The sequence below is a fragment of the Diorhabda carinulata genome, chromosome 1, assembly GCF_026250575.1.
Source record: "Diorhabda carinulata isolate Delta chromosome 1, icDioCari1.1, whole genome shotgun sequence".
NCBI classification, from domain to species: Eukaryota; Metazoa; Arthropoda; class Insecta; order Coleoptera; family Chrysomelidae; genus Diorhabda; species Diorhabda carinulata.
The window spans coordinates 8,679,738-8,703,926 of record NC_079460.1 but is presented as its reverse complement, the minus strand read 5'-3'; the positions used below and the strand labels follow the sequence as shown (position 1 = coordinate 8,703,926).

The window sequence follows — 24,189 nt, the reverse complement described above, 5'->3', positions numbered from 1 at the left end:
TACAAGAGAAGTAGTAGAGAACCAATCTTGTACCAGTACTAACTGATTATCGGACTCCCTTGGACCATTTAAAGACACCATACATCTCAATTTAAAATTATAAGATGAGATTTATGAAAGTTGTCGAATACGCACAAATTAACCGCCATTTAAGTGAAAACGTTGAGTAGAGGTGTGTACTGAATTCAATGTTTACACTACTACTACACCTACATTCACTTACACTGTCTGTGTTCGTTCAGCATGAATATCACCAACGGTTCCAAAAATTCTAGCTTAGAGGTGTGCTGAAGGTTGGGTTAAAACCATAGAATACGATGGGCTATACTTCGAATATGAAGGCTTCTTTTTTGTGTAACTATTCTTTATATTTCTCATTCCTAATTTATTTACACACTTAACAAATATACCACTAATTTATATTTTGACCGGAGTATTCAGTAACCATTTAATTATTTTCACTATTCGCGATCTCTCGTCGCATTAGTTAAACTACTATAATAAATTAACTTTTTATTTATAAGGTGGAATCTTTTCCTTGAAAAATCGATTTTTTATATTTCGTAATCGAATTTGCTAAAACATTCTAGGGTATTCTATTAGACAAGGGTGGCTTTGAGGACCACACAAATGATTGATTTCGTAACAATTTTTTGTACTAGTGTATATAATTAGTCCAACATTACAATATTTACAATATCTGTACTGTATTTAGTAAACTGATCAAATTGAACAATTGTTTCTCTACAGCCTTTGGAAATATTTAATAACTAGTTTTCTTAAATAGATTTTATCAATATCCACTCCTTGAGTTATTTCAACGTGTTTAATAACATATTATTCTTTAACCATGACATATTACAGAACAAAAAGTTCCAAATTTTTATTATCAATTAGGTTTGGGATCTTCAAGTGACGACCCTAAAATCATTGTTTTAACATATAGATTTTTTACCAGTTATTAAAACCTCACACAAATTAGGGTAAGTAGTCAGTAAACAGTAATCAGAATCAAAGAAAATCTGAATAGTTATTCTTTTATCCTTATTGTTATGATACGTTAAGGTTTTCAAATAATATAGAAATTCATGGAAACTTCTTTTTTTAACTTTATTATAATTAAGACTAGCGACATGCAGCATTTATCTATCTTGAGGTTTACAATATTCATCAGATTAAAATTCCGAAGACTACTTGTTCCAGAGAAAAATCAAATCTGAATTTTACTTTTGAAATATCCTTGTACATCAGACACAAAGAATGTAAACGTGTATAGCTTCCACGATTTAAAAGAATACGTGCATATAGTTTAAAACGAATCACCAACCAACATGAATGAATTTTCTAAAAATACTGCAGATTCAAGTAAAGCAAACAGGATAGGACTGCATTATTCCTAGAATCATGTTGGAGAAACTACACCAAAGCATACTTACCTTTAGTTAAATGTAATAGATTCCAAGAGTATAAATGATGATGAGGATGAAATAGTTTCAGTTGATGTTTATCTAAATAAAATCGAAATTTTGATGATATTTGTATATGGCGATTTATATTCTAGCTGAAAGATCCACTTTGACTAAGTTGGGAAAGAAGTTTAACCATGTGGTATCCTATAATTAACTAAAAACTTTGTTGCTGTCATGTCAAGACGATTCACATGTGAATAATAGGATAATGTATGAGTTGGAATAATAGGCCAAAAAATAACTATTTTTTTGAAGGAATTTGAATTTTTCGTCTTATTTGAGTTAATTGTAAAGTTAAAGCTTCTACCTGACTAATTGAGAGGACTTAAGGCCAATTCATAAACTTGACTTTCCGTTTGCCGTTTCCGTTCGCGGGTGATGTTTGCTGTTTGACGTTCGCAGCAAAATGAACACCATATTCATAAACTTGACGTTGCTGCCGTGATATTTTTGTATTCTGTTCGTAATCCGGTATTTATGGACGATATTATGGAAAAGAACAAAGAGAAAACAAACTAAGCAAAGTATTTATCTAAGTTATCCAATGCTATTTTTTCTAAAAGCAAATCCGTATTTAGTTATCAAATATCTACATTCTATTTTATTATGATATTTATAATACAAAGGATTTCATAATATAATCAAAAGCAACCATTTTCAAGATGCAACGGGGGATTTCTTAAGAGCGACGTAGCTGCAACATTGTTAATGTTCCTGATAGAAATCAATAACAAGAATGAGATCGTGTGAAATTGCGTATTAAACCCAACGAACGTAAATCGAAACTAATTCTCAATTCAAATATTCATTTTTTAATGAATAAAATCGCTAGTACTAGCGACAGTGTAAGTGATATGGGAACTCCACTAAATATACAGCGAGTAATTTCTTACACAAAAAATAAAAAAAAAAATATCACCATTGTTACAAACAGAATATGAAATGGCAACTTGATAACAAAACAATATCTGTGTCTGAATATTTTTCACTTGTACATTTTAGCTTGTAGAAAAACTAATAATTGATTCTTATTAATAACGAATATTTAGATTTGCTCGTTAATGAGAGACTCATGTATTATGAATACAATTGAAAATATGAATTTATCTTGTAATACGATCCTGCGTTGTACTGCTGTTTGGTGTTGAAAAATTTGTGTCTCGCCATCTCATAAAATCTGGAAAGAGTTAAATGTAGCTCCGACTCATATAATTAACTTATGTGCTACTTTTTGATATAGGAAAGTGTCTTAATCGAAATTTGAATAAATCCAAACAAATAATACGTAAAATGAGGCACAAGATATTTATATCTTCCTTAGAAGAGGTCGAAACTTGCAGCATCTAATTCGCTAAATATAAATCGTAGAGAATGAGATGTTTTAACTCCTTGTTCTACTAACTACAAGTTACATGAGTTTCCAATACCAGTATTTTCAGTGAAACCGTAGGAATATACTTAATGTCTGTCGGGTTGAATCAATTATTTGAGTGGTTTAGTTAATTTGGTGTTGTGTTTACTTTAGTATCCGACAAATTCACTTGTTAATGTAATCGAATCGAGTGAATTTTGACAAATACTGTTTAGTGAAGTGAAAATAGATCTTGATTATTGTGGTTTTGTTAGTTATTTGTGGTGAGAGTGTTTACATTTGTGAATTCGCTCTACCGAGGGATGGAATTACTACTTTTGTAAGTATTGAAATTGAATTTAAACATACTATAAAAGAATTCGTATAAGCTTCCGTTAATTTAAGATAATAAACACATTTTATTTTTAAAACTTACTTCATTTTGAATAAAGGAATATTAGATGATGTACAGAAATAAATTAATTTTAGGTCTTAAGTATTGATATATTTGAGAGAATATGTGACTCTTAAAATAGAATTTATTACCTTCAAAACATTCAACCAACATAATTATAGTATTAAAATAGTTCAAAAAATATTAACTCAAATTATTTACTCTGAAAATCTCGGTGATGATGGTTATAGTCATGTTGTATTGACATTGAAAATACAAAGCTTCAGATGCCAAGAATGTCAGATTAATCTACTGGCGACTGACCTTGTGAGTTGTGAACCTAGGTAGCTTTAAATGTCTTAACGTATACTAATTAGGTGACAAGCTCATTTTTTTATAGGTTTATATGAACGCCGACACAACCTAACTGTATTCAAATAATGATATAACGAAAAGCAAACAAACTAAACAAAAGTAGAATAAGTTACATCTTTCACATTAAAATTTTAAGCTTACTTAGATTTAGATATGTCTCATATCTATTAATAATACTATATTATGAAAAAAATTTCAAAACTTTGCTAATGAATGAATGTGCCCTAAACAGTGAAAAATATTGATGTGATAAAGAGTAGTTACAGACAAGGGTGGGTATAACACAAAAGCTAATACTATTCTGGAACGAAATAAAATTTTAGCGCACACAATTTTGGTATTGTTAAGACCGCTTGACATAATGCAATACAACGTGTAAGAAATTGCATGCAAGTCTCTGTAAACAATAAAAGTAAACAAATTCCTAACCTCAAATTTTATCTAATATTTTATACCTAGTTTAATAATGATGTAACTAAGTTTCACGAAAATCAGCTGATCTGTTAAGTGAAAAGTAACTAGATTGCAGTTTGAACACAATAAAAATGGCACAAAACCGATAATGCAAGAAACAATCAGATGAACTTCACCTGCGCGTGCTTTTGATCAAGAAATATTGCGTGCATTGCATTGCACGTTGTATTGCATCATGTCAAGCGGCCTTAATAAATTTTTTATCCGTCACGCCCCTTATCCTGTTCTTACTATATAGTTTTTAGTGACTTTTTAAATATTTATGTGGTATTAGGTATACTAGTACTGGTGGCAGCAGTTGTTCTCTTTTCCTTTTCATTCGTGTTATGTTTGGTAGAACCTCCTGTCGACGTAGCCGATGTCAACTTAAATGATCCCGAAGTTCTTTTGCCTTTAATATCCCGAAACGATGGTTGCCTTTAACTATCTGTTAGTTCAGGAAGCCACTTTTTCTGATTTCACTCTATAATTGGCAATGTACTTTTTAATTTTTTTTAGTAATGAGCATCCGTGTTTCTTGAAACCTTTACCATTTGTAAAATTGGTGGTTGGTTCGAAATAACTTCATCCACATTCGCAACATCAGAAATTCTGTTAAAACGTTTGCCTTTGGGCATATTTCTTATTTATTATACAACGGGAAGTTGTATGATGCCAAATCCGGCGAGTAAGGTGGTTTGGATCAATAGAAAGAATTTCAATGACAAAAAACACATGATTCAATAGTTACTTGCTGCACAGTGAGTTGTTAGCACTAAGACTTAACCCCTTGACCAATTTCCAGTATTTTCGACGATGAATTCTAAAATATGTTTTATTATGCTTTTATCAGAAACGTTTTCATTTTTTTATATAGCATACAGCATACAGCATACATAGAAATCTAATGTAATTGTAAGTATGTACAGACATAATTTGGAAGCTATATCTAGGCGTTCGCTTAACACGAAAACCCTGACAATAAAAACTTTGACTGGTAGATATGTCAAACATAACAAAAACTGAGGGAAACAATGTATAGCTTTAATTAAACACTTTGCGATTATTCTGTATTTTGTTCATTCGTTTACTTATTGGGATAGTAATACCAGCTACGTATGGTGATTAAATGCACAATATGAAAGACACTTTATGAAAATTATGGCACCTTTTGAATACAACAGCGTATATTCAACTTTCTATACAATAGTTACGAGTAGTTAGGGAGTTGGTAGGACATACATAGTTGACGCTATACATTTTTAGATAGATAGAAAAATTATTTTTTTTTATTTTCAAAGTAATCACCACCAAAGCACTTTTGTAATCAAAGCTTCTACAACTTGAATACTTGACGTCAGTAATCTTTTGGAATGCTCTAAAAAACTGATAAATTGCTTCATCTATTTCATCCTCCGAAGTGAAACGTCGACCACGGGAATGTTTCTTTAGGTCATAGCATAACCAGAAACCGCACATGGCCAAATCAGGTGATTAGCGTCACATAACAAGAATTTATTATTGTGGATCATACACCAAGAGTTGCCTCAATCGCTTGATATGTTTATCTTGTATCTCCTACAATCATAAGTTTCACTCTCTCAATGTTTCCAGTAGTAACTGCAGAACTGTTAGAAGCGTCTTCTTTTAACTTCGCTGTACTATCTAGACACAATTGATCGTGAAGTACTGTCATCACCAAATGCCCATTGCAGCTGTGCAAGACTTTTTTGTTGACCTTGAAATCATGGTATATCACAGGGCCTACATGTTCTCTTGACATATTCATATTTCAATGGCAAATCGTGTAAGCACTCTTCTAGTTTCGTGGCATCTCAAAATATACAGAGTGGTCTTCGTACAATATCATAGAATACATATTTGGCAATTTTAAAAATAAAATTTGTCTTACTAGTAGTCTTAACAATTAATCGCATTCAGAGACGTATTACAATATAATTAATACATTGAAGGAAGTCATTGAAATTAGTTTTATTTTTTAGAATGATATATGATCAAAATTAAAACCAGGTTTCAATAGAAAAACATCAACAAGTTATTAGAGCCTACAATATTGTTAGAACAGTGAAGAATCTGTTAATAAATGTGTACCTGAAGAGGAGTTACTTGAATTAAACAAATAAGAAACATTTCATGTAAGGACTCTCCAAAGGCTTCCTATAGTTCTTTTCTTCAGAGAAATCACTTCAAATAAAGTAAATGCTTTACATGAATATATGAATATTAGAAATTCAGTACTTGTAATAGCGTAGTGAATTTCAGCATATTCTTACTGATAAGGTAGTAACAAAACTAATCTCGGACTCACGTTATAACACACACAATTATTTACGCAAATGATCTTATGTTGTTAATACATTATTCTACTCCACTGTAAGCGAGAGAAACACTTGAACAGTTTTTTTATCCATCTCTATGAATATTTTTCCAAATATATAATATATATAATAATAAATATAAAACCACTTTAAATTTAACATAGAAGTTTTGAACAGGACCTGTTTTATAATTTGAAAGATAACATACATAAAAGTTGGCTGGAAGTATCAATTGTTACTACTGTATACAAACTATTTTTAGTTTATAAACAACAAAATGAAATTAAAAAGTAGGACTTACTTATTTATAAAAGGTTTGCCCGGAAAAAAAATTAATTGATGAATTTAAATATACTAGCAAGGTTAAGGTCAAGACTATCAAATATCTTGATGTTTTTTATTTTGGAGAAAGTGGTGGGAAACTGATTATGTGGTTTATCAATTTGAATCGTATTCTTAACAACATATATATTATAAATCTGCCAATTTAATGCGGCCTTTGGCAATAGAAATTAAAAGATTCTGCAAAAGGTTTTCACCAAAATGAAATATATCGATACTATTAAATTAACAGGATTTATATTAGCTAGTAGAATGATAATCTTTATTTTATTGCATGCAATCTAATGTTGTCAATAAAAGTCATTTTCAGAAATCGCCTCTATAAAAAATTGGAATTGATGTTAAGTCTACTTGTTTGTCATATCAAGTGATCCATCTGAAATTTGCACCATCAAAATGAAAATACTCTTACTCAACAGGTGAAACTTAATATACATGGGTTAAATTTTTATCATAGTTTACGAGTTTATAAGTATTACATAATTTTGAAGTTTCATTGTGTCTGCAATCGCTTTATATTGTCTGTCCTAACGCGCCTCTGGGCTCTCCAATAAAAACTAACAAAGGCCGATGTCCCTAGAAAAATCAATCAGGCACCATATACGACTTCATTATTCAGTATTTTGAGATTGGAGTGCCTCGTTCATTGTTGTCTCACAGTCGACATTAAGGGTACCTGTATACCGTCCTTACAGCTTCAAATTGTATCGTAAGGTACATTTTTTTAATTCGTTTATTATACACTAGAGTCTGTCAAGATAATAAATATGCTAGTGTCACTACTAAACCTTCAACCAAAACCAACGGCAAAGCAACTAAGTCATCAGTATTTTACACATTTCATTGAAAACTTGAAAACAAGAAACTGGCAGTGTTTCGATCCAAAAATATGATCAGAAGCGTCAAAGCAGAAATTTTGCTGCTTTTGGTAATCTTCTAATGGACACAGGCAAAATGTGGTGTTCAGCAGATCATTAAAAAATATAATTATTATGATAATGGTTCATGAATTAAACGAAGATAATCCAGGTCGCAGTTTTTGAAAGTTGCACTCGGTGGTTGAATAATGACGCACGTTTACCTCACAACATTTGTTTCTCTAACGAAAGTACGCTTAAGTTGAATGGTGAAGTTAGTACAGTTAATTGTTTCTGGAGTAATTCTAATCCACACAGAAAGATCATCAACTTAAAGAGGTTCATTCTGCCAGCTAAGTTGCCGGTTAAACTCCATGGATTTTTCTGAGGTTAGTTGGAGTCCAAATCTCTTTAAAACAAATAATCTTGGAATCCTGGAAAAATTTGCAAGTAGGAGGGACTATTGCTTGGAAGTTGAAGATAGTCACTTCAAAGATTTTGGAATGACTGTAAGGATTGAGCTGACTCTAGGTTTAAATTGAATTGTACTAAATTGTGATATATAACATTACTCAATAAGTCGTGTGACTGACACACATAAGTCTTGTAACTAACACACATATAGCGCTGCAATTGTCAAATCTATATGACGTTTATGAAGCACCAGCTTTCAAAAGACTATGTGTATAATTTCATGACATAAGTGAATCTACTTTTGTTATTTTCAAAACAATGGATTCAAAATAATTTCGTGTGTATATTTATCATTGCTTCTTGAGGAGAAAAATACTGTACAAACTCAGTAATGGCTTCAAAAGTGTTATCTGCCCTTTGGTCTATCGAAAAGAACCATTGGTTATTGATTATTTGGACACCGATGATAAGATAGCTGAGGCCTTAAAGATATCAGAAGGCAGTTTGTTTACAATAAAGTATGAACATTTGACGATGAGAAAGATTTTTTCAAAATTAGTGCCGCGTTTACTGACAATCATGAAAAACAACATGTTTGGTCATGTTTACACGTAATTAATCAGATTTTTTGCTTGGATATGGGACAATGGATGAAACATATATCCATCACTTCACTCCAAAATCAAAACTATCATCATTTGAGTGTACTGCACCCGGTGAACCACATTCGAAGCGTTCAAAGGCACAACAGTCCGCTAAGAAGATTATGGCTTCGGTATTTTGGGATGCGTATGGAATATTGTTCATCGACTATCTCCAAAAGGGAGAGACAATCAATAGCGAATACTACATAGAAGTGTTTGATCATATTAATGAAAAAATCAAGGAAAAACGACCTCACATGTAGAAGAAAAGAACACTGTTTCACCAAGGCAATGCACCGATTCAAAAGTCGATGGCACCGATGGTTAAATCGAACGAATTAAATTTCGAATTGCAGCATCATCCACCGTTTAGTCCACATCTGGCCCCCAGTGGCTACTGGCTATTCGCTGATCTCAAAAAAAAATGCTCGCCGGTAAGAAATTCAGCTCAAAAGATGAAGCAAATGCTGAAACTAAAGCCTATTTTGAAGCAAAAGGTAAATCCTCCTACAAGCACGGCATCGAGAAGTTAGAGAAGCGTTGGAATGATTGTATTGCTCTTGAAGGAGATTAAATTGATGAATAAAATCGATTTTTGGCAAAGAAATGTGTTTTTCTTAGTTAGTCACACGACTTATTGAGTGATGTGTTATGTTAGAATTGTAGTTACTCGTCTTAATTTCGGAAAAATTTTTGTTCTGTTTACATAAAGAAAACGTAATGTAAAATATAAATTTAGCTGAAAAGCTGGTTTAGTTAGATACGTTATAATGTTTTCATTACTCATTTTGATAAGTGACAATTCCACCTTTACAAACAATGTATCCTGCGGTTATTATTCATAGATATATCATCAAAATAAAAATAATCGCAAAATAAGAAATCGCAAAACTTCGTAACCTAACTGTTAAAAGTTTCAAAAGATTTTCGTTATGATGTTACTCATTGGTAGAGGGGAAAGAGGGTATTAGGTTACTTAATGCACCCTTTAATTTGAATAAGGGTTGCTAAACGTCCTATTGTATGGTAAGACTTTCCTTTAGTTGTTATATATCACGTAGTATTGGTTGAAGTAGATAACCACTTTTTTGTAGTATGCAGGTATTGAAATGTGAGTAGAATACATTCAAATTTTTCTTTTAAGCAGATGGCCAATTATTTTTGATGGAAGGCATCAGTTTTATAGGATATGACAATATGTAACACGCTTAATAAATATAGAAAATTATATGTTCGCCTATTTTTCCAACCAAAGACTGGCAAATTCAGTGATACCTGTAGACACGTTATACGTGGAAAAACTATAAGAAGATTAACATGTGCTTCCTTTAGTGTTTGGACAATTATAATATATGGGTCAAAAAATAATTCGCATCCGGCTTTCATTATTTGTTCACAAACCGTTGCATAAAAATCTATTTACCCCTTTATTTGTAAATAAACGAGAAGTTTAGTACTCCCCTATATATGTGAAATAATCATAAAGGCTTTCTTAGTTGCGCCAATGCGTTTCTTAGGTCAATAAAAAAGTGGGTCGGAACTAACTGCACACAATTTAAACAATGAAAGATTATCTGACTTTTTTTTATAGTTCATTTTAATATTTGCAACTACTGTTTTAGAATCCTTCTCATTTGCCAGTTAAATATTAAAATATACAAAGAGAGTTTGTAATGCAGCACGAATTTATTATTTTTTAGAAAAATGCTCAAATACCTACTCTATCTCGTGGATCAATATTAACAGTATTATTTATTGTGAATAAATGCCAATTATCAAATGTTTGTTCTTTACTAGGAATAATCAAGTTATTATTAAATAAACAATACCATAATCTCATTACCATTCTTCAATTATTAATGTGATTCAATACCATTAATAATAAATCAAATGTATTTGAATGAACAGACCAGTCCAGCCCAAATGGTAAAAAGCGCTCAGAACATGATCATAATTGACTTTCTCAAGGGACGTGGGGGAGCAAATGATAATCAAATCTTATTGTACAATCTATATTATACGAGGATAGTTCCAGAAACTCATATTAAGTACGTTGATGGAAAATGGCCAATTGATTAATTTATTCCACAGTCGGGTTTAAGATTAAACTATAGATGAAGATAATATTAATGACCCTTAAGAAATTATGTAGATTTAAATGAAGTTAATTTAATATATTATATTTATAATGCATAACAATTGTAGTTCACTGAATACTGAGAGATCTGAGTTAATTAAGTGATACAAATAATTAATATGAAGGAAGTATTTGAGTTGGAGACGTTTGAAATAGACAATCATTTATAGTCAAAAAATATGAATATAGAACATGGACAGTCTCATTCAAAATACATATCAAATTAGATTGCTATGGATTAGCTATGGAGCAAAAGCCGTGAATCGACTTCGACCAATTGATTGTTGTGCACTCCAGTGTGGCCAGGTACTCACAACACAGTAATTTTGTTGTTTACTCCCAGCAAGTTCCGAGACCGACTGCAATCCCATACTAGCTTCCATTCAATTTACAAGAATCAAGTGTTTGGGGGTACCTACTCTATTATATGATGCAATATTTGTATTGAGGTAGTTGCATTGTGTATAACGTATATTTTTCCCTAAAAAATGGAAGGCTCTAGAGCAATTGGAATAATGAGCTTGGTTTTCGAGCCCTAACTGACAATTGCGACTTATTTCGTGAGCTACATACAACTATTACTAATTCATCAAAATTTATTTATGGCAGACGGTTTTTAATATATTTTATGTCTTATATTCTTGGACTGAAAGTGTAATCTTAGTTGAATGGATTCTCCTATCTCTTGCACTAATTCTGCTTTTATTATCTTCCTATTTAGGTTTTATTTTGAAAAACTTGATATAAAATTTTGATTAAAATACGATCGTTCATATGTATGTATTCTTAGTACTTATAGATAGAACTTAGTATTAATAATAAATTGAATCGCCTCGTGCAGTTTTCCGTTATTTGTATGCGTCTTGTCCACTAGAAAGATAGGGCAAACAGGAGTCTACGAAGCGCAGTTCCGCCACCGTCACCGGCTGACCGGAAGCCTTTACTCATGAAGACGCTGCCAAGTCCACTCACCGAGACCGAGACGCACGGTAGAGTGCAGCTCTTATTCTCCTACTTTCTTAGTTTTCAATTTTTTTCGTTAATATATTTCTTGCTACATATGAGGTTTTTACATTGGGTGATCTGAGTTTCATTTAACGCTTGCTGCCAAACGAGGCAAAAACGTGAATGAAGAAATTTATTGAATATTAATTTTAAATAGATGCTTCTGAATCTGACAAAAATCATAAATTTCTAATGCTTTAATTGACAATAGACAATAGTTCACATCTTCAAAACAATAGTACTGGAGCTTGCATAAGAATTTATTTGAGCATTTTATAAGATCATGATACAAAAATCAATAGAAATCACATTATAATAATTACTTGTTGAAATAAGTGTATATAATGTGTTTTATTTGAAGTAATTAATCAGCTAACTTAAAAATGCCCATATGAACATAGTGCAGAGATCAAAACGAGCTGTAATGTTTTATTTAGATATAAATAATATGATTTGACTTTTTTCGTCAGCTGGATACTTGTATATTTACAAGGTATCACGCCACACTTAAAAGAGGCAAGTTTTCAAATAAATTTCTCTAGAATGGCGGGCCAGCCCCAGAAATCTTCAATGGAGAGTGTGGTTGACTGAAATTTTAAAGGTTTTATTTTATCAGTTTTTAAGAAATCTTGTTGAAACTGTGAAGAAGAAGTTTTCGATATCAAAAACGCTGTGATATTATTTTAATAAATTTGAAACCGGATTCTCATTACAAAACAGTATTTTTACTACCTTTTACCTAAACTAACACTATTTAGAATTATCCGATAAAACACGAAAAAGAGCTCGTGTATGGAGATAAAAAAATGTTTATGACACCATATCTTGTTACCCAAATAACGTGAAAGATATAAAATATATAATATATGGGAAGAGTTATTTGAATCATAAACTAGAATTACTAGTAGCTAATCTAAGTGAAGTTGATTTAGAAGAAGCTGCACTAGCAAAAATTTTACGCATTTTTACTGGATGTTTCTCCACACGCAAATTTTTAGAAAGGTGTATACACAGTATCCGAAGAAAATGAACATTCGATATGGTATTCTTGGGAATAGTAACACGATCGTCTAACGTGATAGCTCTAGATGTCTTACTATGAGGGTATTTAAAACCGTTTCTTAATTATACACAACTCGATATGAGGAAGATTATCTAAGAAGAAAAACCACTGCATCTAGACAGTTTCTGGATGAATTGTTGTAAATGTTAGAGACGAGTTTGAGAGTAGGGTTTTTGGAGGTTTAATAAAAATGCTGTATATTAATTTTGCAAATTTATGGATACATGAAATGTTTCTAAAATTACTTACCTTCTCAAAAATACCTATTTTTGAGAAAATATACAATTACAGTTACTCTAAAACGATAAAGGTTAATAAAATGTATGATCCATATTTCTACGAATAATAAAACTTGATAATATCACATCAAAATATGTTTTCATGTGATGTTTGAAAGATTTGAAAAATTCCTCTGTCATGTTGTCGACTAACTTGAAAATTACCCAACATCCTGTCAATAACCTAAGTTCCTCTACGCGAAATTCTACGATTCCCATGGCCTCTGAAATCCAATAAGAATAGCAAAGATGTAGATGCCATCTGGTATGGCAACAGGTGGATTGACGCTTATATTTATTGGTAATATAAAATCATTTCTCATCAACTGTCAAGCCTAAATGAAAAATAATATTATCTTTTTAGCAGGGAGGATAGATAATTATAATAATTGCAAATCATTCTATAAATTGAATAATCCATGAACGTGAATAAGATGTTAGTCATTATCAAAGATTGGTACAAAAAAATTAAAAAAAACGTGTTTTCAAGCTTCATATAAAACAAAACAATATGTTATTTTAAATTACATTCACAGAACGAAAAATGCAAAGAAAGTTTGGAACGGTTAGTGTAATAGCTACGATTTTTTAATTTAAAAAAAGTAAGTAAAATATTTTTCTTTCGTCAAAATGAACTTTTTTACAAAACCAATAAGGTGTCATTCTATTTTATATTTAGGAGAAAACATTGCAGGGATTGTTTTTTGAATTAAATAACAGTATTATAGCTGAAAGTCTCTAATGAATTTCGACCATATATGATGTGATATCCACATAACTATTAGAAAGTTAAAAATTTTGAACTTATTTGATACCGTAAACTATAAACATCATAGTAGCATGAATGCGACCTATTAAATTTTTTCATCTGTCAATCGACATAAACTTTCTGTAATAAAAATTAACATAATAAACAGTCTAAAGTATTCAGATTTAGTGATTAGGATGGCATAATATAGGTATCACCTCTCCTATTCCAATAGTTTGAGAATTTATGAGATGGATATGTTGGTTTACCTCGATTTTTTGAAGAATTTCATCTAATTTTCTCACGGGTAGGCGACTACAAATGAATCTAGTTAACCAATTTCTACACTAATGTTTACCTAAGCCCTATTGGTCTGCTGGAATGTCATTTGTCAAAGTAGAATAATTTTCGCCTCGTTGAAGTAATGACGTTACTTCGTACTCTAGAATATTGTATAAACTGTCATTGTATAAGCGTTCCTAGAAATATATATAAAATTTTTTAACTCCTTCATCCCATATACTTTTTATTAATTTGTTTCATTAACATAATTAATGTTTATACTTTAGGTCGGTTCTAATTCCAAATTCTCTCTCGATAGTCATTATTAAGTTTCAGCTGCTTATTCCGTTTGAAAAACCCTCTCATCTGTCGCGAGATTTTTGAAATAACTGCGTTTTTACAAATGACAGTCTATTATGTCGCCCTAAATTCTGGTAAACGGCACTAAATATTTTAACGGTAATGCAATGCTTAGCATTCGAGTAAGTTGTCGACAAAGGTTAGCAAATGACGCTCTAAAAAGAAAAATTACCGGAACTGTTTTTTATCAGAAAAAAGCACAGTGTGAATGCTATAAGTTTAATGTGGTGTGATAACTGATAACTAGAAAATGGTTATTTTAGGGAAATTCCCTACGTGCCTTTCTCGTAAATTACGTTTTTTTTTTTAGATTTATGACTCTATGGAAGACTAAGAATTTATTTTTCAATAAATTCATAGTAATCTGTCTATTGATTTGGAGCCCCATCATTGATCTTACAATAACTTTAATATTTTCATCATAATAAGATTAAAATTAATATATTTCCATTTTCTTAATATGCCATTTTGAGAAATATTATAAACAACAACAGCAGTATGAAGTAACTTCGAATAATTTGGTTTACACGCCATTAATAAAATTCAAATTTGTTAGTATTTTATGAAAGATATGTATTCTAGACGTCAATTTGGTCAGAACAAATAACATTGTTGTGATTTATCTAAATACAGGTGATCTGTACACATGGCAAAACAAAGCAAATAAAATATCTCCCAATGCACAACATAATGCCATTTCAACATACTTCTCTCCAATATTATTCTATTCTACACATAATTACGGAAACCAGACTGTTTATCTTGGTTTAAATAATGGAAAAAACAAAACAAGATAATTAAAACTAAGAATTTTGTCGTAAGCATAATTGTGAAGCAGATATCATTATGTGCTTTTCAAGTGCAATTTGTTTTGATCGAAAATTGAATTTCAAAATTATCAACTGTGAAACAAAAATAATTATCACAGGCGAATTAGATTAACTCGAGGTGATCTTGATCTCTGTTTCGATAAGAATATATTGTTGATATATAAGTTGAGAACACTTTACTCAAAACTAACCCAATTTTACTAACTGTCTGTTCATTATAATACAGTATTTTAAATACCTGGCAAGTATAAAGATTCAGTATCTTTTTGTTTTTTCCCAAAAATTTTTAAAAAAAAACCAAGTCTCGCAATTCAGTTCATATACCGTAAAAAGTTGTGAGATCCACATAATACCAAGACGGTTTATTTACTCAGTCCATACTTAAGTTAGTGAGTAATTAGATAATCTTATAGTGACCACATTAATATTAAAAATTTCATATGTTTAAATAAAATAGATTGACGTATGACTGAGTTTTTTTACGTTTTCATGCGATGTCCAAGTCAATCTATTTTATTTAAACATAAAAGATTTTTAATTTTAATGTGGTCATTATAAGATGTTGTTAGATTAGTTAATTATGTAACAACTTAAGACAGAAGGTCCCTTAAGTATGAAGTGAATAAATCAACCGACTTGGTAGTACATGGATCTCATAACTTTACGGTAAAAGAACTGAGTTGCTAGACTTGGTTTTTTTACAAGTCTTGTTTTTGATGGTATCTCATTTCTTTTTGAAGATAGATCTCATTTTTTTCCTCTCCAATACCCTCTACTTCTTAGATACCAACAACGAATTCTCTTAAAGCCCACTCTCTGTCTTATGAGCCTTTCTTATTTTTGTAGGTAATCTCTCTCTTTTCAGAGCCCACTCCCTGTCTCTATGAGTTTTTCTCAGGGACTTTGATGAAACAATTTTTGACAAGTCTGGAAGGTAAATGCTTTTATTCAGAAATTGAGGATTTCTGCACTTTAATACTTCCAAAGTGGACATTAATTAGATGTAACCCGCCCAGACTTGTGACTCGAAAGTGCCACGTAAGCTGGATCGGATGTGATAACTGCAGAACCGATATCCATCAGCGCATTATTGAAACTTAGGCCCTGACTTTCGTGTATACGCTATACATATTGGAAACTGTTTGCGATAAACATAAGCTCTATTAATAATTTCAAATTTAGATTTGACCGAATCAAGCTCGTAAACTTGTTCTTTATTAAATGTAATATATATTTTCCTCATTATTTTTGTATTTTTAGATGTAATAAGCCTCCTTTGGCTGCGTCACTGTGACTCTCGCACTCATTGATTTCGCTATTTGTCTCTCTAGCACTCATTAATTTTCTTATATTTATAGTCGTATCGGCCCATTATATCTACTGGACTGACACTGCAAACTATTTGCATTCAAAATTTTAGAGTTTTGATGATCGGTTACTCAGTGAGTGATAAAATTAAGAATTTTGACTAATTATAATTTTTAAACTATTAAATTACTGGTTTAAATTGAATGAAATTTGAATCATACCTTGAATGCTTGCTTGGTTACTATAAATACAGGTTTTTAGTTCAATCCAAAACGAAGTTATAGGGGGTCGAGAATGGCTTCGAGAAAAGGATGGTACGGCCGTGCCGCTTTTTTCTGCTCGACTTGGCGGGGTACTACCGTGCCCCTAGAAATGGTAAAGGACATGATTACAAACGAAAAATGAATAATGAGCAGGTGAAAATAATACCATGTGGAACATCTTGTAAGTAGTAATCCAGTTCAAACACCGAATGGAGACGATAATGAAACCTAGAGTATTGTTAAAAGAAAAGGATATGATAACATTCCATAAGGTACCGAGGTCATTAGAAACTCTGTAAAACGACTAAAAGTCTGGAAACAGAAAAAGATATCCAAGTTTGGAGAATTGTCTATAATAGTGTCAACCACCAAAGTATATCTTTATTACACTGAACTTTATCTATGCTTAATGTTAATTTCATGGCTGGTTCGTCAAAAACGACATATCTACAAGAGTTTAATCAAACCAATACAAAGCTATGGTAGACCATCGCAATCAAGTTCGCTTGAACGAGCACGTCTTAAAATAATTTCGTACAATTTCATAAGTAATGTAAAGAGATATATTTTCGTTATGTTCATTTCTTTACTGATAACATCATGAAAGGGTCCAAATCTAAAACAAAGCCTTTAGATAAGAAAATCAATATACATAGCTTTCGGATTATCCTTGCCAAAAGCTTAGCGATTCTACAGTACAACTGGAATAAATTGCAAGAAGAAATGATCAAAAGAAATATGGTTTCTAATGGATCAAAAACCAAAACAATGACTGTTTTCAGAACCACTGCTAATTAAGATAATTAGGGAAAACTAGACCAGGTTTCCTCTTCCAAGTATCTTGATGCTCCCATCTGCCAAGATGGAAAAAGAGACGTCGAAATCAACTAAACGGTTAGAGCTACCCGATAACTTTACCATACCATACTTACTTATATAACATAACACATATTGCCAAACCTAAATTCACCTTAATGAATTGCTCCCTTGATTATGTTAGTATAATGCAGAATCACTTTCTCCATGATAAGCTTATGAAACACGACATAAAATATAGAGAACACGAATAGGTCGCAGGTTTCGAATGGAGTGGGAATCGGACAGACAGGGGGATCGAGTAGAACCAACAAAGGTTGCGAGGTCTTAATCGGAAAAGGTACAGAAAAACGATAGTAGGAACTTATTTCTTTTAACACTTATTGATAATAAGAATAGAAATAAATTTATTGCATCTAGTAAACAATGTAAACGTAAAATATATGAGAGGTAAAAAAAAATATACCAAAATGTGAGAAAAATCAGAGTTACTAAGTATGAGAAAAATAAATTTTGCAGTATGTAGATATTAACATTATTTTAATTCCTGACACGTATTCCTTCTTGTACTTTTATTTATGTTTATGTGCCTACAAGCAAATTACATTATATTCACACGAGATAAATATCCCCTATTATCTGCTAAGAAGATATGAATAATAAATCAATCTTTGCAATAGTGTCCACTAATTTCTGGCAAAACCGGTTACAAATTTTATTCACAAAATATTCGTATTCATTTCAACTTCATTTATTTTATTAGCATGATATTATTATACTTGGTATTCACACCAAATATGAATTATTTAAATAGAATTAGTCTGGTTAGGTTAGGACAACAGATCAATTGATTGATCTGTTGTCAGCTTAAAAAATGTGTAATTCGGAAAATTTAATTGTTGGAGAAGTATTAGGACAATATTTTAGTGGTATTCTAATTATTATAGCACTAAATCTGTTGATTGCAAAAGTAGCTTCAGAAAATATTGTCCGTATTTGCAAAAATGTTGTGAATATATCTAACTTCACATTTCTAAATCTATATTTTACTTGATATATTTTTGAGAATTATTTCATTCAGTAATTTTAGACATTTGAGAGATATGGTTGATCCATATGATGCAGATAGACTGATGAAATGAAAATTGAAATTACGAGCCAATAGTTAATTCTGCTTTTTTCAATATAGGGTGATTTTAGTATACATTCAAAGGATTTATACTTAAAATATATTGAATTTCATTTGGGGTTAAAAAATAAATAGAAACTACAACAAAAATCACTTTTTTTGGAAATATCTTGAAAACTTAGATAAATAATATATAAAATCGTCCTCAATCACTTTTGACATATTTACAAAAGAAATTCGATATTTATAACAAATGATCAAAAATTATTGCTCGACTGTTCGTCCTATTTAAAACTTATCAAAAAATTGAAAAATGTGACTCTGAGTGATTTCACGGTAATTTTTTTATTAATTAGTTATAAAATTTTTTAATTTTAAACGTGTTTTTTGTTGAAATCATAATTGCAAGCTTATATTTTGGATGGAAACTTGAACTAATCAACAAATATTTGATTTAGAAAGAAGTATTGCCGAATATTTTAGTTTTGTAGTGCCCCTGGTTTTCCTTGCTTAAACTGCTGCAGTGATTGATTTGGTATCTTACTTTAACGATTATTTGTGTATGAACTTTTACAATTCAGCTAATAATTCAAGGATAGTGTAAAATATGTTCCAAGAAACTCGAAACTAGGTGGAGAGAGGCGAAGCAAAATTAAACAGCTGTCTGTATTAATTAAAACATCACACTGTTTCAAATTCCGTTGTTATTGGTAACGTTATTCCTATGAACCTCGCACCTACTTTTCTGTACCTTAAATAAATTTTGAGCTTTAATATATTATGACAGTTCTCTACTAATTTATCTCGTTTGAGAAATAATTTGACGTTTTTATTGCAGGTGTACATATATATTCGATAATGGGATTTATATCTTTAAAAAGTATTTTAAGGATACGTCGGTGGGATAGAGTTCAGCTGCTTTTATCGAAATCATCTAGATCGAGGTGGGTATTCCCAATATTTTCAGATCTACCTGAATTGGTTGCATGTTATATACTACATCACAGCACAATTTATTTCGATTATCAGAATCTAAACCTTTTTTAGTAATTAGAGCCCATATTCTATTTTATTATTTCATCACGGTTTTCAGACAACAATTATTATTTTAAAATTGTCATAGTACGTTTGAGCATATTTAAGTGAGATTTGATTGATATCATGTGATACTAACCTTATATACACGTTTTTAATTGTTGAAATTAGAGTTAATACAAGAATTTTATTCCATAAAACTATATTACATATGGGAAATCACCAGTTCTCTTTGTTCGCTACATAAAAAATAAGTTTATAGTTTATATTTTTTATACTCTCATAAAAGTATTGTTTAATTATTCAGATTTTCCAAATTTTCTTAACTTCTCAATGTAGATTTGGGGACGCCAAACGAAAATATATATCAAATACCATTATATAGAAAAACGATTGAAAAATATTTTTTTATTCCTAACTTTATTTTGTCAAGATTATTATATTTTATTTGTTTTTGTTTCCTCTCTACTTACAGACAACTTTAGGTCAATCATGTAATATTTGATAGTTGCAATTTTCCATTTTGTTCTTCTCATAAGTTAAATCAGATATGTTGGCAATTAGGAAACCATTCCTTAGCTGTTTCATCAATAATAATTATTATTATATTATTATATTTGCTAGTGTTCTACTTAACATACTTATATTTATAACCAGACGGCATCATTTATCAACCTTTATTACTGGCAACATAATAAGCATATTTATAGTAGCTATGATAACAATATCAAAGTTTTATCTTTGGCTTTGATTTCAAAAATAAAATTTTTCTCTTAATTTTTTTACGAAAGACAAGTACATACATTTTCTGTTCATCTACTTTAAGTCAAAGTCAAAAAGTCTATTGAAATTGACCGTTTTGTTAATTGCACTGCAATGACAGTCATGCGCGAGTGCTGAATAAAGTAGACGAGGACAAAAGTAAATCGGTTACCATGGATACACTATTTTGCTGCATTTGGTATCTTCTATTACCATCCGCGAAGAGTACTTCCTTTGACTGGGACCACTGTCATCAACGTTTGAGCTGGTGAAAAGAGCGTGATGTAATGTGGTAATATTTTGCCGTTGTCTTTCTATTTTAAATTCTAACCATTTGTGCGATATGATGGGAAGAAAATTGTCCAGTACGCACCTTCTCCACAGATTATGGCGCAGTTAATCCTTATGCCGTGGACTAGATGTATATAGGAACGTATTGTGCTACGGATTTATAAAGCATATGATTAATTAGAGTATATATTGATAAAATTCATCAAATTACCAAAAAACAAATCAAAATCGATTACTCGTTTGGGCGTCAGTATATTTAAGCCATAGTCGATGAACGATTCCCGGTATCTTAAATATAGGTTATTATTCAAAAGAGCTGCTGGGAAGTTGTAAAGAGATCATAAAGATTTCGGTTCTTTTCAATAAATTCAATTGCCTTGTTGTTAGATAGTGCGTTATCGAGAGCGAAATATACAAATTTTGTACAGAAAGGCACAACACTGCAATGATCGTGAAAATTTCGACATTTGATCGACTTCAACTTGCTTTGACTTACTTGGATAGAGCTTTCCATAGCGTGCGCATGAAAAGAAAATATTTTGTGAATAAAAATAAACTGAAGAATATAAAGAAGCATTGTATCTAAATTTTAGTCTTATAATGTTAGAATATAAGCTTTCACACCCCAATGTGATTTTGGACATTACAATTGCATTTAATTGTATCAAAGGTGCACGGAATCGTTTAGAATATGGTTTTACGATATTATTAACAAATTGAACTAGAAGTTATTCATATTTTTGCTCCAATTTTATTTATTTCTTTTTCTTTTTATCGGTTAATCTTCGACATTATTCTCATTGTAGCTATTTTTTCATTATATTGAGCACCGATGAAAAATGAAGAGACATATATTATTGTGTTCGAGTTTTCGACTTTTCCCAATTAATTCCATCGTAGAACGTAGAATATACTAATATAAACAATAAGGCATCACTAAATATAAATAAATTATAAATGAAGAATACTAGATACGAATAAATATCACAATATCTTGGAATTATTCAACAGAGAATTATGAGATAAATGCGAAAATCTTATTAAAACATCTGCTGGATGATTACAGTTACTTACCGTTCATCGCGTAATTAACATAGGTAGTTTTATTGGCCTTATAAATATCAAAATTTGACCAGTTATTAATATTTTTAATCAGAAATTATTTCCGTTAATATAATCTTTTTATATTCTTGTGCATTCAATATCATTATCTGATCACTAAACGATCTTTAATTTAAATTAAATTCACTCCTTTACATTGAAAGTTAATGACGGTAATAAAAACACAGGTATATAGTAAACAATTTATCAGTGTAGGCATATACAATGTAGTTTGTAGGTAGTATTTCTTGAGACTTAACAGCGTCATCTCTTGTTCCTTAAATAATATAAAGGTAAATTAGGTATGATGGATATAAAATAAAATCTAGAAGCTGCAGTTTACATTTGACGGAACAGTTTAGGATGTCCTTTATATTAAGTATTTTATCAATAACCTTAGAAATATTGCATACATATTGGTACATATTTATATAATTTGGGATTTGTATGAATTGGAAATAACAAATTACTTTTGTACATCGAATTTTGTGTCACGTTACAGAAATTTATCTTCGTTATTTTTTTAAATCATTATTACAATACTTACCATTTTTCCCTGCCAAGTGCAAGTTTTTTTTTGTTAATTTAAACTTCCTGACAATGTTAACATTCAAACAACAATTGTAAAGTTACATTTGAATGTTAAGGTTACATTTTCATGATCATGATTTATATTTTCAAGGATTCCAGAATTTTGTATTGTACAGTATTTTCATTTTTTAGGATTTGGAGAATATTTATATTCGTTATTGGCAAATATTCTCCACTATAACAAATAGAAATAGTTTCACGATTATTTATTAACTCATTTAAAGTACAATAACATTATATTCGACTGGAAATTAATAATAAATAAATTGAAAGCGGTACTACGACCTATTTAATTGTTTTGAATTGTTTCTCATTATATATTACCAAATTTTTTTATAACGAAACTTAAATAGCACATCACTCTAGTTTCACATTCATATTATATTTTTCTGTTAACAATTAATCTATGTTTTGGTGAATAATAAAAATAATAGAATATATCGAGTGAGAGTCCTGTTGAAATAATCCGTAATTGGGTGTGACTATAACTATTTTTAAAATTTGATAATTCACAGAATGTCTCATAATCTATTGTTTGTAACGCTCTTTATTTTGAGTTTATCACTATAATTTTGTTTCCCCCTGTTAGTTTTGTAATTTATAGGGATATTTTCACAAAAGTTATTCGAAATCAGTAAGCTTTTCTAATATCTTTATTTTTCTATATTTTGGTAGCTTTTCCTCTTTATCTCCTAATGCATATGTCGGACTGTTCCCTTCATTTTTAACACAATATATTTGTGTCATTCTCGTACATATATATGAACTATATGACATACTCAACATACATACTCTTGTAGATCATTAATTGTATTCAAGTATCAAAGAGTATTTAAAAAACAGTTAAGTTGCCACTTTATAGAATACCAAAAGCGTAATCGTTCATAATTACGCATTCTACTTTATAACAACAGGGGTATTTAACAGAAAAAATGGATGTTCTTGGGAAAACAAAAATCGGAGACACTAAAAAAATTGTTCAAATTAGAAAAATTGCTACTATGTGGTGTTGTTCCTAATAAAATGTGGGACCTATATATTTTAATTACACTTTAACCTGATAAGGATACTTTCAGAGGTAGATCAGCTTTTGGAGTAACTGTTTTCTCCGTAAGAATTGGAGAAAAATTCTAATCAAATTGATAATAATGAAAATTATAACTAAGTCACTACTAATACTATGTGAAATAACTTAGCCAATTTAAACAATATGATATCTGTATTTTATATATTTATTATATTTTTTTGAAATAATGATGACCATCTGGAGCAATTGGTTATCTCATACTACCATAACTACTTAATTAATTTTTATTGGTAATTGAAATACATTTATTGAAAAAAGATTTCTCCAAATAGTATTTTTGAAAATATTTCAGGTTTAAAAAATAATAAAGTATATATTTGGGATTAGTAGAAAAAATGTTAAAAAACTCTCAATTAAAATATGCCTATTGTGCCTTTTTCATATTTTGTTTTGAGAAATCATTTTGAGAAAATTCAATTGATCTCAAGCTTCTCCTTTCGTATAAATATTTCTATTCATCCACAT

General features: G+C 30.4%; 1 protein-coding gene across 3 annotated transcripts in view; it reads left to right on the top strand.

Moving 5' to 3' along the window:
* The first annotated feature begins 2,688 nt into the window (after positions 1-2,688).
* LOC130896393 (neurogenic locus protein delta) overlaps positions 2,689-24,189 on the top strand; it is a 177,363-nt gene continuing 155,862 nt past the window's right edge. For 2 of the 3 annotated variants that reach the window (XM_057804462.1, XM_057804446.1), the window contains exons 1-2: positions 2,689-3,160; positions 19,696-19,801. The gene's annotated coding sequence lies outside the window, so the exon portion shown is untranslated. The remainder of the gene's footprint in view (positions 3,161-19,695; positions 19,802-24,189) is intronic. The other variant, XM_057804454.1, reaches the window with a different exon arrangement.